Here is a 15,906-nt window from a genome sequence, read left to right as displayed (position 1 = left end):
AGACTTCCTTTCTGGTACGGACAAAAACAGATAAGATTGGTATTGACTTGGTATGCTGAATGCGGATGTATTTGTTTTTACAAACTTTGTTCATCTACAGCAACGATTCTTAACTTTTACAGATCTTCTACTCTAGTACAAAGAATTTTGTTTTGTGGTGAAGAAACTAGTTCATATTTAGATCAATGATTTTTATTCAAAATTATTGCACAAAATTATCTTTAATACCTTAATACTATTATCTTCTAGCTAGATTATTAAATAAATGTGGTAGACGATTTCCCAGCCGTCTCACAACTTTGAGGCTGTTCAGTACTGAGTTAAGTGTTCTAATATTTCAAAATTAAAGATTTTTTCATCTATTTTAATTTAATTTTTATATAAATAGTTTTAAATATTTGAATTTCAACAAACTGAAACAGCTTAATGATGAACTGAACCTCATGATTAACTGAAATAGCGTTCATGATTTTTATTTATTTTCATTTAATCTTTATATAAATAATTTTAAGTAACGAATTTCAAGAAACAGAAATAGCTTAATTTCAAATCACTTTCTAAAAAGTTTTTTCAGTATATCGCGTATAAAAAAAAATGCACAAATGAAATTTAAGAGTAACTTTAATCAAAATAGCAAAAAAAAAGACAATTTTTCTTCAATCTTAATAACATTTTAATAATAAGTACGGACTTTTTTTTCAAAAATTATAAAGCATCAGATTTTTTATGGAATCATAAAATGACATATAAAGCTAGCAAATGCTAATTAATTTGGTATAATACTACATTAGTAATGTTCCAAAATTAATTTAAGCTATACTTGATTTTAATATTCCATTACTCGAGCCTTTTTTTTTTTTTTTGACAGATTACTGTTTTTATCAATAAGTAGATGATGCTATGTCTGAGAAAAAATTCTTTTTTTCTATCTTATTAGCTTGCGATGGGGAAAAACTATCCACTGTGTTTTTGTTTGTGTCTACTTTACATTGCGTTTATATATCTATATTATTCTTTACTAAGCTATGTTATTTACTAATATTAACAATATGTACTGGTGTATTTGACAGATACAGCGTAACCACATTTGTTTTAAAAAAAAACGTCCGCCTAATTGAGTCTTAATTTGAATAAGTTCTATATTGCACAACCTTTAGTTGTTAAAAAGCACAAACTTAAATAGTTTTCAAAAATTCTGCAAAAAAAAAAAAAAAAAAATCTCTGAGAGTTGGAAGTTTCCGAAAATTTTGGATCCCCCTCCCCTTCCCAAGCAATTGCTTACTTCATTTATTTAATAACCTGCCCTTGGGCAGTGAAGGGAGGAGAAGGATTAGAAGCCTCCAACAAGCTTCGCTTTCATTTGAGTTACACGAGTTCGCGAAACGAAATGATTTCTGAAAGCAGAAGATATCATGAGAATCGGCCGGAAATGAAAGCGGATGTTTTTTAATACTTCAGAACGATAAATTTATTTATGAAAAAAATGTTAATGATGTAAATATGCTATATATAATTCGAGTTTATTAAAAGTAATTGAATTTTATGCTGAAATGGTTTTTCCCTGAAATGATGGAACTTATTTGAATTATAACCAAGTACAAAATTCGTTTGCATATCAGTATGACCCAATTTTTTCCGCACTTGGATGCCTGACTCACAAATCAACAATCCCATGTTTGTGTTTTTAAAACATATTAAAATGTTTTGCAATTTTTAAAAATATTTTGTTTAAAATTTAATTAAAAATTATTTTTTATATGCAAAACCAACTCTTTTGATGACGACATTTATTGTTTCAGTTTGTGATAATATTTATTACTCGGAAGATATAACAATTTATAAAAGATATAAAATATCCGGTTTTGGAAGTTGGGAAAGTGAACATGAAATATTCATTGATAAAGAATTTCCTAGAGATTTTAATTTAAAGGGGCCTTAGGTAATGCAACAGCTTGCCTCATCAGCATATTAACTTAAACATATTAAATGAAATATAAATTTCTAATAATGGTTTTTAATATCTTTTAATTGATAATGATTCTAGACATGATTAAAAGCATAAAGAATGATAATTGCTATTAAAAGTTGTAGAATTCTGAAATAGTAGAATTCTACAGTTATGGCTTCAAGTTGTAAATCTAATGATTAGTAATTTTCGCAACATAAACTTTTAATATCTGAGCCCTAAAGAAAACTACTGAACTTCTTCAAATGTTTGAATATTCTTGAATGATTTTTTTTTTTCAGTCGACATTTTAAGTTGCCGTTTATTATAAATAAAAATCAGAAACCAAATTAATTCGACTGGTATGTGAAGTTAGATAATGTTAACATTTCAGACTTAGTAAATAAAATGATTTTAATCCAAACCTTCATTTACGGTTTTTGAGGGACTAATTTTGAGGATAATCCTGAACAAAGATAGTAAGAATAAATATCATTATATGGAATCGATATGCACAATCGAAAGTAGGTGGAAATAAAGTTGTATGAAATACGTGTGTAGGATGAAAAGTATGCCGGTATGCGGGAGAGTGAATTAAGTTCTTGAAGTTTACGGTTCTTATGCAATTCAATAATGTTTATACCATAGACTAGGTTCAAATGACGTGCTGACTTGCTTTGATGTCAGCAATTCGCAGTTCAAAATTACGAGGTCCGTCCCAAAATAGCCCTTGTGTTGCTTTGAAACGGGACGTTAATATAACTAAACTAAACTTGCATGTCAGCAATGCTCACATATTGATAATTTAAATCACTTCTCTCTCAAAATATTTCACTACGCGGCATACACATAGTCCCACACACATACTTTATTCGGCTGGGCATGTCTATTCCATTAACGCTTTCTGCCGATGAAAATTGAATTATTGTGAGCTAAACATGTTGGCGGAATCCGTGGCCCAACTTCAGTTACATCGTCGCTTCTATTTCATTCAATGGTACATCGCCAATCAGTGAGGTAGCAAGAAATAAAAATATAGTATAAGGCCAGAGAAAAAATTTAGTTTTCTTCATCTTGAGATCAATGATTTAACAAGAGTAAATGATTTTCAGGGCCTGCTATCATTTTGTCGTTCTTCCATCGTATTCTGTCTAAGTGTGATATTAGCATACTATTGTTTTCATGTTGCCTCCTAAAAGTATTATATGGGCATCTGTATGTCCTTTAATTGTTATATCCCTGTCGCTATGCCTCACCCACCACGAATTGTTATTTATTATATTTTCAGACCTATCTATTGGATAAATTACAAAGCCCTATCCTTTAGAATTAAATCGGTATAATTGCTACCATCTTTTCATTTGAGCGCATCATATAAAATTCTTTGCTTCTTAGCGGCATGTGACAGTTATGGAATATCATATGACAATCTGCTATGACAGTTATGGAAGACAATCCTTCTTGTAAAGGGCTTAATAAATGTCACACATCATCAAAGAAAGAGGTGGAAAAAAAGTGAAAAGCAGATGACACGCACGATGTGTAATAACTTAAGCTACCGTTTAGTGTTTCAGGGGGTCACTGTGTTCCGGATGTGGTTCAACCTCTCTCTCGAGTGGCGCCAATTCTGGACGCATGGTGCGTGTCCTGGAAAATTGTTCGTAAATGGGAAAAGAAGCCACTTAATCTCTTTTTCCACTTTCTCGCTCCTCCACTCGTGCAACAATTATTTTCGGTACAAAAATCGAATTGGACGAACATTTTTCTTTCTGTCTTGACGATGAACTTTATTGGCCGTTTAAGCCAGTCGGTGGTACGGAAAGCAAAGAAAAAAATTGTAGCTGAAAAGTTGAAACTTTTTTACTCTTAATTTACGTTTTCCTTTTCCTTTACCCTTTTCGTGTGTAGGTCTGAGTTGCTTTTAAGAAACCACGCATGAAAAGGCATGTTTGGCGGATTGAGATATTGTTATCGTAGAAATTCTTGAGAATTATCCTGATTCGGATCAAAGTTAAAATACAGGAATATAGTGTAAGTAATGTATTGGAAATATGCGAGGAATGATGCCTAAACTGGATAGATATAAGGATATCAGATTTGCCATTTTTGTTGTTGTTGTTTTTCTCAAAGTTTTTGATAAATGTCCCGGATTTTATAAGTAAATCCTAAAATATAAACAGGGTTGTTTATATCATCGAGATAACAAGGACAATGTAAATATATAATATAATAATAATATAAATTTTCTCTTTTATGTAGGAGGTTTTTATTTTTGAAAAATTAAAATTTTCTAACTATATTTATGTTTTCACTTTTCAAATGAGTTATCATTTCTCTAATTCAAAATATTTTTTTTCTAATTATATTAAAAAATTGCAAAAATCAAACTAAAAAATTAGCCTTTATAAAATGAATTTGCTTCGTGAGTTTTTTTATAATCCAAATGTCAAAATAAAATATACCGAATGATTTTTATAAACATTTTACTTTAAATATATTGCATAAATTTATATTATATTCTGAATGTGAAGCCCAAACAGTCAGTATTTTTGATGTTATATTGCTTTTGCTTAATAGCATCAAAACAGAATCAAAACTGATATATAATAGCACAAAACAAAGAGGAATTACCAGGGGAAAAAATGGTTCATTTAAAGTATAAGAAGCCAATTTAATTATTACCCACGTAATTAACCATAACTAGAAAAAAAGTATGAAAAATGTTAAGGCTGAGAGAAATAATTAAGAAAGTATTTCATTATCATGTGTTGCTCTGGAGTTCCAAGTTTCTATTTATGGCCATCAATATTATTTATTCATTATGGCCCTTGTAAGCAAGGGCCTAAGTTTTGTTTAATGGTCATATTAAAAATATGACTATTTTTAACTTTTTATTTTGTTTTTTAAAAATTAAAAATGAGTGATTAGAATCGTTCTGAGTTATAACTCTGATCGGAATGGAAAAGATTCCAAATTCTTATGATATTCCTCTTAAAACAATCAAATAAATGTGATAAGTGAAATATCAACAAGATAGTTATCAACAGCAGATAAATATTAGACAAAAAGCGAAACGAAGTATGAATTAATACATTGGGTTTACATGAAAGTATTTTATTTTATATTGCATAATTATTTCTATTTTAATACGAAAATTATTTGACTGGACGAATTCTTTAGCTCATTCTTGCAAAATATGATTGTAAAGAATTTCAATTTTCAATAATATTAAATTTCTTTTGAATGCCGAAAATTGTCTTGTTTGATAAAGGCATATAAATAAATTTAAACAAGATATATAACTATAATTTGCTCACTAAAAAAGAAAAGAATGCTCCGTATATTCTTGAATAATTTTAATCTTGGAATAATTTGCTGTTGCCATCGCAATATAGAGAGAATTACTCATGAAATTATCCTTTAAAAGTTATTTGATATTGGTTACTTTAAAAATGGATTTATGCTTTATCATATGAATAATATATTGCAATCGTTTGAAGAGTCGATCTAAAGATATTGATGAATTCCGATTATTTAGATCTCTGCCAATCTGGGAGAAAGAAAAGGAGAAAAAAAAATGGAATTGAGTTTGTTTGTGCGTGTATAAACATAATTCAAAATCGCAATGAACTGGATGGGTAAAATTAGTCAAGTATGTTGTTTAATGGGAAGAGTACTATGAAGTTTTACAAAAGAGATTCTCTTTCCAAACATGTGTTACTTGTTGCCACTTATGTCTCAGAAAAATATAATTATTTTTCTTTTATACCTTTATTTACAGGCGCATTGGCATTCCGTACATTAAGAAAATATTGAATATATGTATGAAAATATATGTATTTAATTTGTGCTAAGTATTTCTATGTACAATATTTCAAGTACTGATTTACTATAATGTAATATCAGTACTTGAAATATACATAGTAATGAATAGTGTACTAAAAAACAGTCTTTTGAATATAAACCTTTACAGTTTATCCCAGATGTATCTTGGATGTCGAAATTTCGCGCTTCGATACCATTTGATTCCCAATTTTTCATTTGAATCTTAAATGATTTTTTTTTATCATTTCAAATTTAAGTACAATTTTCATCTGTTCTCAGTTTTTTTCCTAATAATTTTTGGAATTATCGCACAAAAACGAATTTTACACTATCTTTCAGTGCAAATACACATGCACGCACGACTTTGCAATAAATAATAAATCCTACATGCAATATTTAATCGAATTTATATGTAAATATTTTTAAAACTTCGTAATTTTATACAGGATATATGCATGACGACGTACTTCATTCAATTTTCTAAAACGAATGAGGAGTGTAATGCAGAATCTCATCATTCCGTTATATTGGTTTCAACGGTAATTGACTTTTTCTTAGTTTATAAATTTTCCTACTGGAAATTGATTCAGAATGCAGTCTTATATAATATTATTGACAGTACTTAAAATACAATAAAAAATTATTGCGTTAAAAGGTATATCAACTTTTGAAGATATGAATGTTTATTATTGTAAATCCTATCAGTTTTTTGACGTTTTTTAATTGCATAATATCTTTTTAAAATCTATTTCTTACACTTGTAAATTGTATGAATTTCTCACTTTGTTCTTTAGTAAAAATTAAAACTTATTAAAAGAAATTATTCTTTAGTAAAAATTAAAACTTATTAAAAGAAATTAAACTTATTAAGTTTACTTATAAACAAAATTTAATTTTTTGTTAATATCGCAAAAGGACTAAGTTTCTTATTTAATTCTATATTAATATTTTGACTGATGTACCTGAAAGTGAAAAGAAAAAACTTAGTCCGTTTCATTTTTGATATATCTGAAATTTTTTGTTTATTTGGTGTTACCTGCATTTGACATTTTTTTTTTTTTGAAGTTTATTCCAACAATTTACTTCTTATTTATATTTTAGTGTAGTGTTTAGAGGTCAACATTAGTTTTTTTTTTCCCCAAAAATAAAACCTTTTTGTTTCAACAATTTAAATTTGTAACTTTTTTTATTGATTTAACAAAGATCTGCGAACGAGCTGATCACATAAGTCTCTCAGAAGAAAGAAAGAAAAAAAAAAGATAACGAAACTGATGGACATTCGAACTTTTAGTCCGAAACATTTAAACATGATAAGCTGTGAGCTACATTGCACCAACCCGTTTCATTCTATGCCTAAGGATTTTCACATCAATAAATTACTGAAGGAATATCAGAGTAACAACAACAACAAAAAAAAAAAAAAAAAAAAAAAACATAGTGAAAATTTAACTTTCGAATAATGCCCGATGCTATCAATTGTTTTTCCTTTCTAACTTTAAAAGTGGCAAATGAAAGATTGAAGATTGATAAAACAATTAAATTGGTTTTGAATTCCATTACAACAATAAAGAGCATTGTTGCAATATGTGGCGAAAATTTATTTTTAAGAAATTCATTAAAACTAGAGGGAAAATTGTAGAGGGTTGCTATCGGATTCAATGAGCAGCTAATTTTTTTAACTTTAAGGAGATGCAAAAATGTTTTTATTACGATAATATGCTCAAAAAAGTCCGATAGGAAAAAAAAAAGGCTGAAACTTTGATTAATTTTTAATTAAAAATCTAATCAAAATTTTATAAAATCTTCTCTGAATGAACTATTACTTTCAGATAAATAACTAAGGGTCAGATCTGATATCTGTAGATAAACGGCCTGCCCTGTGGAGGTTTTATTCTGTTTTACGAGTTTCACATCATGCCGATTACAAAAAGTATGCCAGCTTAAAAACGCCTATTTTAAAAGATTGCGGAAGTCAGAGCAAGAAGCACAATAATATAATTATATCTCGAATTTAATATCTTTTTTAATATGATGTAATTTGTGTGTGTGCAATAATTTCTGGATTATCAGTTATAAAATTTACGGAATCCGTAATTTACAGAATCCGGAGAAACGCCGTTTTCAAACTTTCAGTGGAACAGGCAATTTCATTGAGTAAGCTTATCACGTCGATAAAAAATATTTTTTGATTAGGTATTATAATCGACTAACCGCCTTTGGAGAGCAATTTTTATGCCCGAATTATTCGGTTACATTACTGTTAAATTATTGATATGAATTGCATTTATTTAAATTTTCACCTTGTTTTGATAAGACTAAAAAATGTTTTATGAAATGAGTTGCTACAACTTCTTGTGCGTACAAATTTAAAATATATATATATTTATGCTTCTAAATAAAAGCGAGTGTTAAAATGCTTCTTCGGAAGTAATGTTTTTCTAAAAACTTAATATTTGAAAAGAATAGAATTGAATGTTTTGATGGAACCATAAAATTAGTTTGAATTTCTCTTTACAATAAAAAACATTGTTGCAGATTGTGTATTAAATTACATTTTTAAAGAAATCATTGAAATTAAAGAAAAATAACAGGAAAATAAAACTGGTAAATTTAAAATAGTATTTTCTTGAATTTTAACCCTCCAGCTGCTTATCCCACGGGTTGCCAATCAGTCCATTTTCTATTGCATCTCGCTTTTTTTCGCAGTTTAGTGTCTTTAATTTTATGATTACAGATTTTTATTATATTATATTATTACCATGTAATATATATATATATATATATATATATATATATATATATATATAATATATCACTTTACTTTGTTTGAAAAATATTTAATATATTTGCAAACAACGCATCTAAATAATGATTTTTAAAAAATTACGCAGTCAGAGGGTTAAAATAGTACAAGAGTTATTTTGGGGAGATAACATTTTCAGAAGATACAGTTGCAAAAATCCCAAAAGTTGCTTCATTTTTAATTATCTTTTTAACGTTGGAAGTAAAAGATGTCTTTTTTCTTGAGGAGCACATATTTGATCAATATAAGTAATCTGTAGATCTTGCATTAGAGATATGCAAGTAATCGTCGTTGCATATAAAAACATCTAACAGGTGGTATGTCAAGGAAATAAACTCTCAAAAGCACAAGTCCTTTTATTTTTTTAATTTTTATTTTTAGCATCCGATTTAAATAAACATATCATAAGATTCTTCAAAAGAATGCCGTCATTAACTTTTTCCTAGCATGTTATTTCCATTTTAATTTCTGGTAAATGTTTTCATTTCTCTGTACCTCTACTGAGAAACAGAAAAATACCCGCGCACCATAAATGATTCAATTAAAATTGGATCTCGCTCCCGCTCTATTTTTCCCAGCAAGGCCGTGACGTCATTGCGACACAATTGGCTATTACCTAATTCAGGATCAAGGGAACTATCTCTCATTTGATGATTTAATTTTCTCTGAGCCAATCAAGTCAGTGTCCTACTGTGTCTCGTCTCCTACAAGGTCGTCTTGTGACGTCACGGATATCTTTTGTTTGATGCGCATTTGTCACTTGAAAGTTTTTTTGTCTTTTCACATTTAACTAATTTATATTTAATTAATGAATATATTTTTATATGTAAGTCATAAATATACATTAAATTACTTAATTATGCATACCAGTTTGTCAGCTGTGTCAGATTTTACTATCAACTGGTTAACTTTGATATTTCGTTTTATAATTTCCACGAAAATGTAAACATGTGTAAGTTCTTAGTACACTATATAAATTAAGAAAAACGACATCATAAAAACTACATCATTTTTTTTTTCACAAAAATGCAATAATTTTATGCTAACAAAAAATACAAAACTAAAGCAAAAATACAATGCTTGAAATAATAAGATTTATATAAATATACAAGAAAAATTGCATGCAAAAAGGAATCATATTTAGTTTTTAAAGATTTAATAATTTTTCCAATTTCTTCTATGAAATCTTAGAATGGAACGCCTCTTATTGCAATGCATATGTTACAATCAGATGGTTAATTGATTATTTTTAATATTTCCCTCTGTTAATATTAATAAAAACTGGCTAATGTTAAGGCAAATCACGTTCACTGTCACACATGCATAACATCAGTTGCATATACACTCGTTCAGATTATCTATGAATTTTTTAAATAGATGCTGTCATTCATTTTCAAGAGTCACAACAGGGGCTGTGATGGCTTAATGATAAGGTCATAACTTTTGTACCGGAGGCTTTTAGACATAAAGCCCGATTCTATTGAAAATTAGTCACATGTGCGGGTTATTGCATGTTAACTTTGATACAATAGGCGAAACATTCCCCCGTTAAGTGATACGGAATTATAGAGAGAATATGGGTGTCAACTAAGGTATCATCCTCGTCATCTGAATGTTGTTCACAATTATGAGGTTCGCCCCAGTATAGCTTTTGTGTTATTTTTAAATGAGGTGTTGACATAATTAAACGATATTAGAGTGTCACAATAAGATATTTTTCAGTTAAGCTGTGTGCGACAATGCTTTGCCATGCGTCTCCTAAATACATCCCATGAGCTGGATCATTCACGAGCATTCCATGCCACAATCATGAATAAATGTGGAAACCGATCAGTTTTGGCGCGGGTTGATGCTCTCTCAGTGCAGATTTTCATCACTCTGCATCATTCAGAGTATATTTGCCGGCCTTGATGCTGGAGGACCTGCATTACAATTCAAATGATGCATAAGTACACTGTTGTCCATAAATTAAAGGACAATATTTTTTAAGAAAAATTAATAAAGACCATTTAATGTTAATGAAAATATAAATACAATATTCATGCATAGCTAAAGCAAAAAATAATAAATTTATAGGAAGATACAGAAAATATTGTATTAAAAAATATATCAATGGATGATTTTTGAAGAGATATTTCTCCTATGAAAGTTTGGAATATAATGCAACAATCTTGCAAGGTGCCACCGATGGGATGAGAATAAAGCAGCTATGTCCTAGAGTGACATGGAGTGTCGTCATGCCATTTACTTGACACAGTAATCGCGAACGATTGGTCATATTTTTCTAAGGTATAACTGTAACATGAGGCATTATAATATCTTGACAAGTTTCTTTTTTAAGACATAAAGTTTAAGACAGCATAAAAAAAATCAGTCTTTCACGCGCTGTTCCGATTTCGACAATTTTTATTTTTTTCGAAAACTTTTGACGTCTATATATTCAATCATTTTTCGAGGTCTATATATTCTACCACTCTCTGTTTTCGAGGAATGTTGCAAAATAAAATCTTGTTGCAACCTCTAGCCTCAACAACTGCACCAATTTCGCCATTTTGTGAATACAGCTAATCAATCAGAATGCAACAAAACAAAATCAGAATCAATTTATTGTCCAAAAATAATTAAATTAGTATTTTTGTTAAATGTGATGCGTGGTAATTCATCAAAATTAGGGTACAATTCGGTTTTAACGGCGACCAAAAAGCTGAAAGAAAAAATTTCGCCTAGTTAAAGAAATATACTTAAGTGCGCTATTATTTCTTATGAAAAATTTTGAACGTGCGAATCACATGCTATATAGTTTGACGATTGAAATCGTCAAATTGGCGAAATATTTTCTTGTCCCTTTTTGGTCACCATTACACAACGGGCAAGTACCAAAATTAGTTCATTAATGCTGTTGATATGGTGGATGATCAATTCGTTACCGAAAGCGGTTTATTTATCTTATTAAATTTCCTTACTTTTGATATAAGCTAAACTGCCTCAGTACCATAGAATGGTATTGAGGCACTCTAGTATATGTTACCATGATACATAAATAGTAACTTGAAAGCATTAGTCCTCTAATAAACAGTTCTGCATTTAATTTTTGTAAGCAAATTGTTCATTTAGGCATTTGTCCTGCGAATTAATGCATGCTGGAGTTCATGAAAAAGAATAGACTACAACCACATACATTTTTTTTCGTTTATTCCCCTAGAAACTAGAAAAAACTGGATTAGATTCTTATCTGCATCTCTTTGTTTGATGCATTTGTCACAAATACGGTGGCGTGCTCATCAGCTGTCACGATTTCGTCTCTAATGCACATGTTTCCATACTATTGCACATGTTGGCGACCTGCAGTGCCCCCCCCCATCACATAATGATATCGCTGCTTTGTACCGACGGGTCTTTTTCCAGTTTTCTCGTAAAAATTACGATTCGCGTTGAAAGTGTCTGTTTGTGAAGGTCGGCATCAAGGTCGAATTAGTAGTCTAGTGCTCATCTTTTGTTTGTGTTTGCGTGCGATATTGCAGTCACCGTGGAAATTTAAAAGACTTTTTCTTTGTTTAAATCGACACTGCAGGTTTGGTCTTATTTTGTCGAAAGAAAATAATAAAATAAAAACAAAATTAGGTACGATTGCTAAAGAAGTTATAGAAAAATGTTTTCCGATAGTTTTCTTATCTTTAATTTTTTAATAAGCTGCTTGAAATTGAAAGTACTCAATTTTTTTAAAAAAAATAATAATATAAGGGAAATGGAACTTGCAAGTGATATTTTGATATTATAGATCACATTTTTGGCCAGTGCAATGTTTTGAATTATTAAAAAAATACTTCTTTTGTGCTTGCAAATGTTAAGTCTTATGTTGTTGTTTCTAATGGCACTTGTTATAGGCAAGCCCACTGACTTTAGAAGTCAGTGATTTTAAGCCAAGGGTGCGTCTCTTGTTTTGCAGTAGCGCCATCTAAGGCCAAGAGTACAACTTAGCTACACACACGTCACAACCCTTTTTACGGGGCGGTTTTCATTTATGCATTTCATTCACTCATCCACAGATCGTAATTTAGACCTGAATCTGAGAACGATCACCCCTGATCCAGTACCCCCAGTGCAATTACTCTCGACATAGAGGACTTTGTGACCATGACAGATTTATACGCGCGTCAGCCACCAAGCAAACGGGGAATCTTCGGCCGGCGGGGTTCGAACTCGCAACCTACGAGACGCGAATCCAACGCCTTACCAACCAGGCTGACCTGACAAGGCCAATCTCGGCCTTCGTTAAGTCTTATGAGGTGGGTGGATTCGTTTTAAATCCTATTAAGGTAATTCTTTTAAAAGCATACTTCATTTGTAATGTAACTGAAGAAATATAATTCATAGAAATATAATAAAAAAACATATTAGAAATTATTCACTGTTTCCTTAATTCTTCTGGTGTAACTCCTGACGTAGTATTGATATGTATGTTAGAATAATTCAGAAACGTCAAATTTTTAAGCCGAATAATTCTTCACTAATTTATATTTTCTCATATACGAAGTATGGAAAGAGAAAATATTATAGTCGTCAACAATTTAAACTCGAAATTTTGTTAAATTTTCATCTTTTATACCTTTCTGGGTTTGACAATTATACTTTTTGAATTAAGTTTGTCTGTGGACAAGAGAATTCAAAAATGCTTTGAGCTAGATATTTGAAATTTGGCATTTATTTTTACACCAAAATGTAGATTTTTGTCAAATTTTGAACGAAATCCTTTAATAGGAAGTGTTTGTCTATGTATCTGTCTGTGAGCAAACGAACGCTGTAACTATAAAATATTACGTTATAGATGGGTGAAATATGATACATAGTTGAAGCATCTAAAGTGTGGATTCATATCAAATTTTGAATTAAATCCATTCACGTGCATGCGACCATCTGTACATATTCATGCATACTCGATAACTTAAAAACAGAATGACTTAATTCAGAGATCCTATACCAAATTTCATTTATTTAAAATTATAGTCATATGTCGAATTTTATTTTGTCGGTCGACAAAAAAAAAAAAAAAAATCCAAATGTTTTTTCTGTCCAAATGTTTGCAGGACTTTAAAAATAAAAATGTGAACATTCATTCTTGTTCAAAGCTTACAATTCTTATACCAGGATAAGAAGACTAACAAGTTTATTAGAAATATCACCATACAGATCCATTTCACGATTCCATTGAATGTTACTACCGTGTGCCAGTTAGTGGTATCATCAGTTAAATAAGAAAGTGGCCAAACGTTTTGAATTGTTCTGTTCAATCCCTGTTTCCTATTTACTCTCCAGTCTGGCCTTCACCCCCACACCCATCTACATAAATCCACATCATCCCAACCTAAAGGGAATCGGAACTTTTGCGCTCGGTAAATCATTCCCTACCCCTGTTGCTGTCATAGGTTTACTGGGATTTGGACCTTTGGCAAGAAAACTTGGCGCGGGTGACGGTTTTTAGTTTTCCATAGCTGCATTTCCAGTCGGGCTTATTGGTAATAATGGAATGGCGATAATTTTTGTAAAAATTTTATTTGATCTTTCATTTATGAGATCTTGTACATACATTTATCTTATTATTATTAATAAGAGCCTTGTTCATTGCTCCGAAAAATTAATATATATGAATTTTCCCAGAAAATTAATCTACATATTTTTATCACTCAAAATTTAATAAAATAATTAAATAAAACGCCAAAATGATGCACTGCCTTGAATTGTTCCTGAGAGGAGAGATCTAAGTGCTAAGTGTAAATATATTCATGTCTCAAAACAATTTGTTAAATAAGATTCAAAGGTTAATGTAAAAGGATAAACATGTAAACGGATTACAAAGGGTAATTGAAAGGACCTATGAAAAAATTTAAAATTCTTAATTCATCGGAGCTTTTATTGACTCCAGTAACATAAATTGTAATTGTTTAGTTCATTTAGACCATTTTGTTAGTAGATGCGTGCCCCTGATTAAAATTGACTGATGGGCGCTGATTACAGTGACTATCCAATAGATATATAAACCCTGTTTACCTTAAATTTAATTGTTTGATTTAATTAATAATATAGATATTGTAAAAGTTCATAGAAATCTTTTCCTCCATTTACTTTTTAGAAAATATATTTCAAATTTGTTCGCTTCATACAGACACTAGCTGAAATTTACACTTTTATATATTTAATTTACAATAATATTTGATTTATGTTTTTAATTTGAACTTCTTTCAATGTGATGGCAACAGGTGGATAACAGCTAATTTTTTCCCATTGACGTGCTCATGCAGATTAAATTTTATTTTTATTTTGTGCGAAGTACATTGTTGAAAAATATGGTTAAAATGTTTCTTTAAAAACACGTTAAAAATCGAAACTTAATTTGTAAATTAAAGCATTGGTATCATTAAAAAGATAATTTTTTTAGCTTTATCTTGATGCAAAAATCAATTTTGTGTTTTAATATTTTCGGAAGTTATAGCATTGTAATTTTTAGAAAGTGTATCCATTTTTAAATCTTGTTACTCCTTAATGTAACAAATTATTGTGTGTATAAGGGTCAATGTCAGTGAAATGAATTAATATTAGATAAGTATATTATCTGTAATGCTCATAAACAATGCTGATTGAGAAAGTTTTCGTATTAGTTGAAATTTAAACACTTTCGTTTTTCAAGTTCCCATTTTTTGTTGAGATTACTGAAAATTAAAAAAGATGCATTGCGCAAAAAGCGGAATAGTATACGGTTTTAAGAACAATAGTAAATGTTACATGTCCAATAGAATTTGAAGTTAAATATGCTCTTGTGAGTAAGCGATCAATGACAAGTTAAGTAAACTTTAGCAACCATAAATCTGAATTATAAAACTAAGTTGGCCATTGCTTTCATAAAAACTTTTTAAAAAAATGCTTTTTAATGTCTATTAGCATTTGTGTAACAATATATTTTGCAACTATTTTCCTTCAATTCATGGTTATATAGGAGTAATCATAATTTCTATTTTGAAAAAAGCAACATTACTACCAAGTTATTCCAGGAATCTCTCAAAACTTTTTTTTTTTTTAATTTTGATTACATACAAATGAACAAAAAATGCCGTTAAGTTTCAGAAATGCGGAACAGTCTTGACTATGCTGAATGTCAGAGAGATAAATGTTTGCAGTTAGTTTATTTTTTTTATTTCTTTATTTCTTTTTGTTAAATGTAAGTGACTATACTATGCATATTGTGAATGCATATTAAAAAAAGAATTATTTAGAAATTATATTCATTTTTTTAATTCACCTTTTTATTATTTTCATATTATTTTTTTATGTATAAGTAAAA

At 29.6% G+C, this 15,906-nt stretch overlaps 1 protein-coding gene across 1 annotated transcript in view; it reads left to right on the top strand.

The window, feature by feature from the left end:
• Positions 1 to 15,906, top strand: part of LOC129963294 (uncharacterized) — a 112,690-nt gene that overhangs the window by 12,998 nt on the left and 83,786 nt on the right. The gene's annotated exons all lie outside the window — the stretch shown is intronic.

Source organism: Argiope bruennichi, chromosome 1 (genome assembly GCF_947563725.1).
Source record: "Argiope bruennichi chromosome 1, qqArgBrue1.1, whole genome shotgun sequence".
Lineage (NCBI taxonomy): Eukaryota > Metazoa > Arthropoda > Arachnida > Araneae > Araneidae > Argiope > Argiope bruennichi.
Note: the sequence above shows the minus strand (reverse complement) of the source record. Positions and strands in the feature narration are given on the sequence as shown.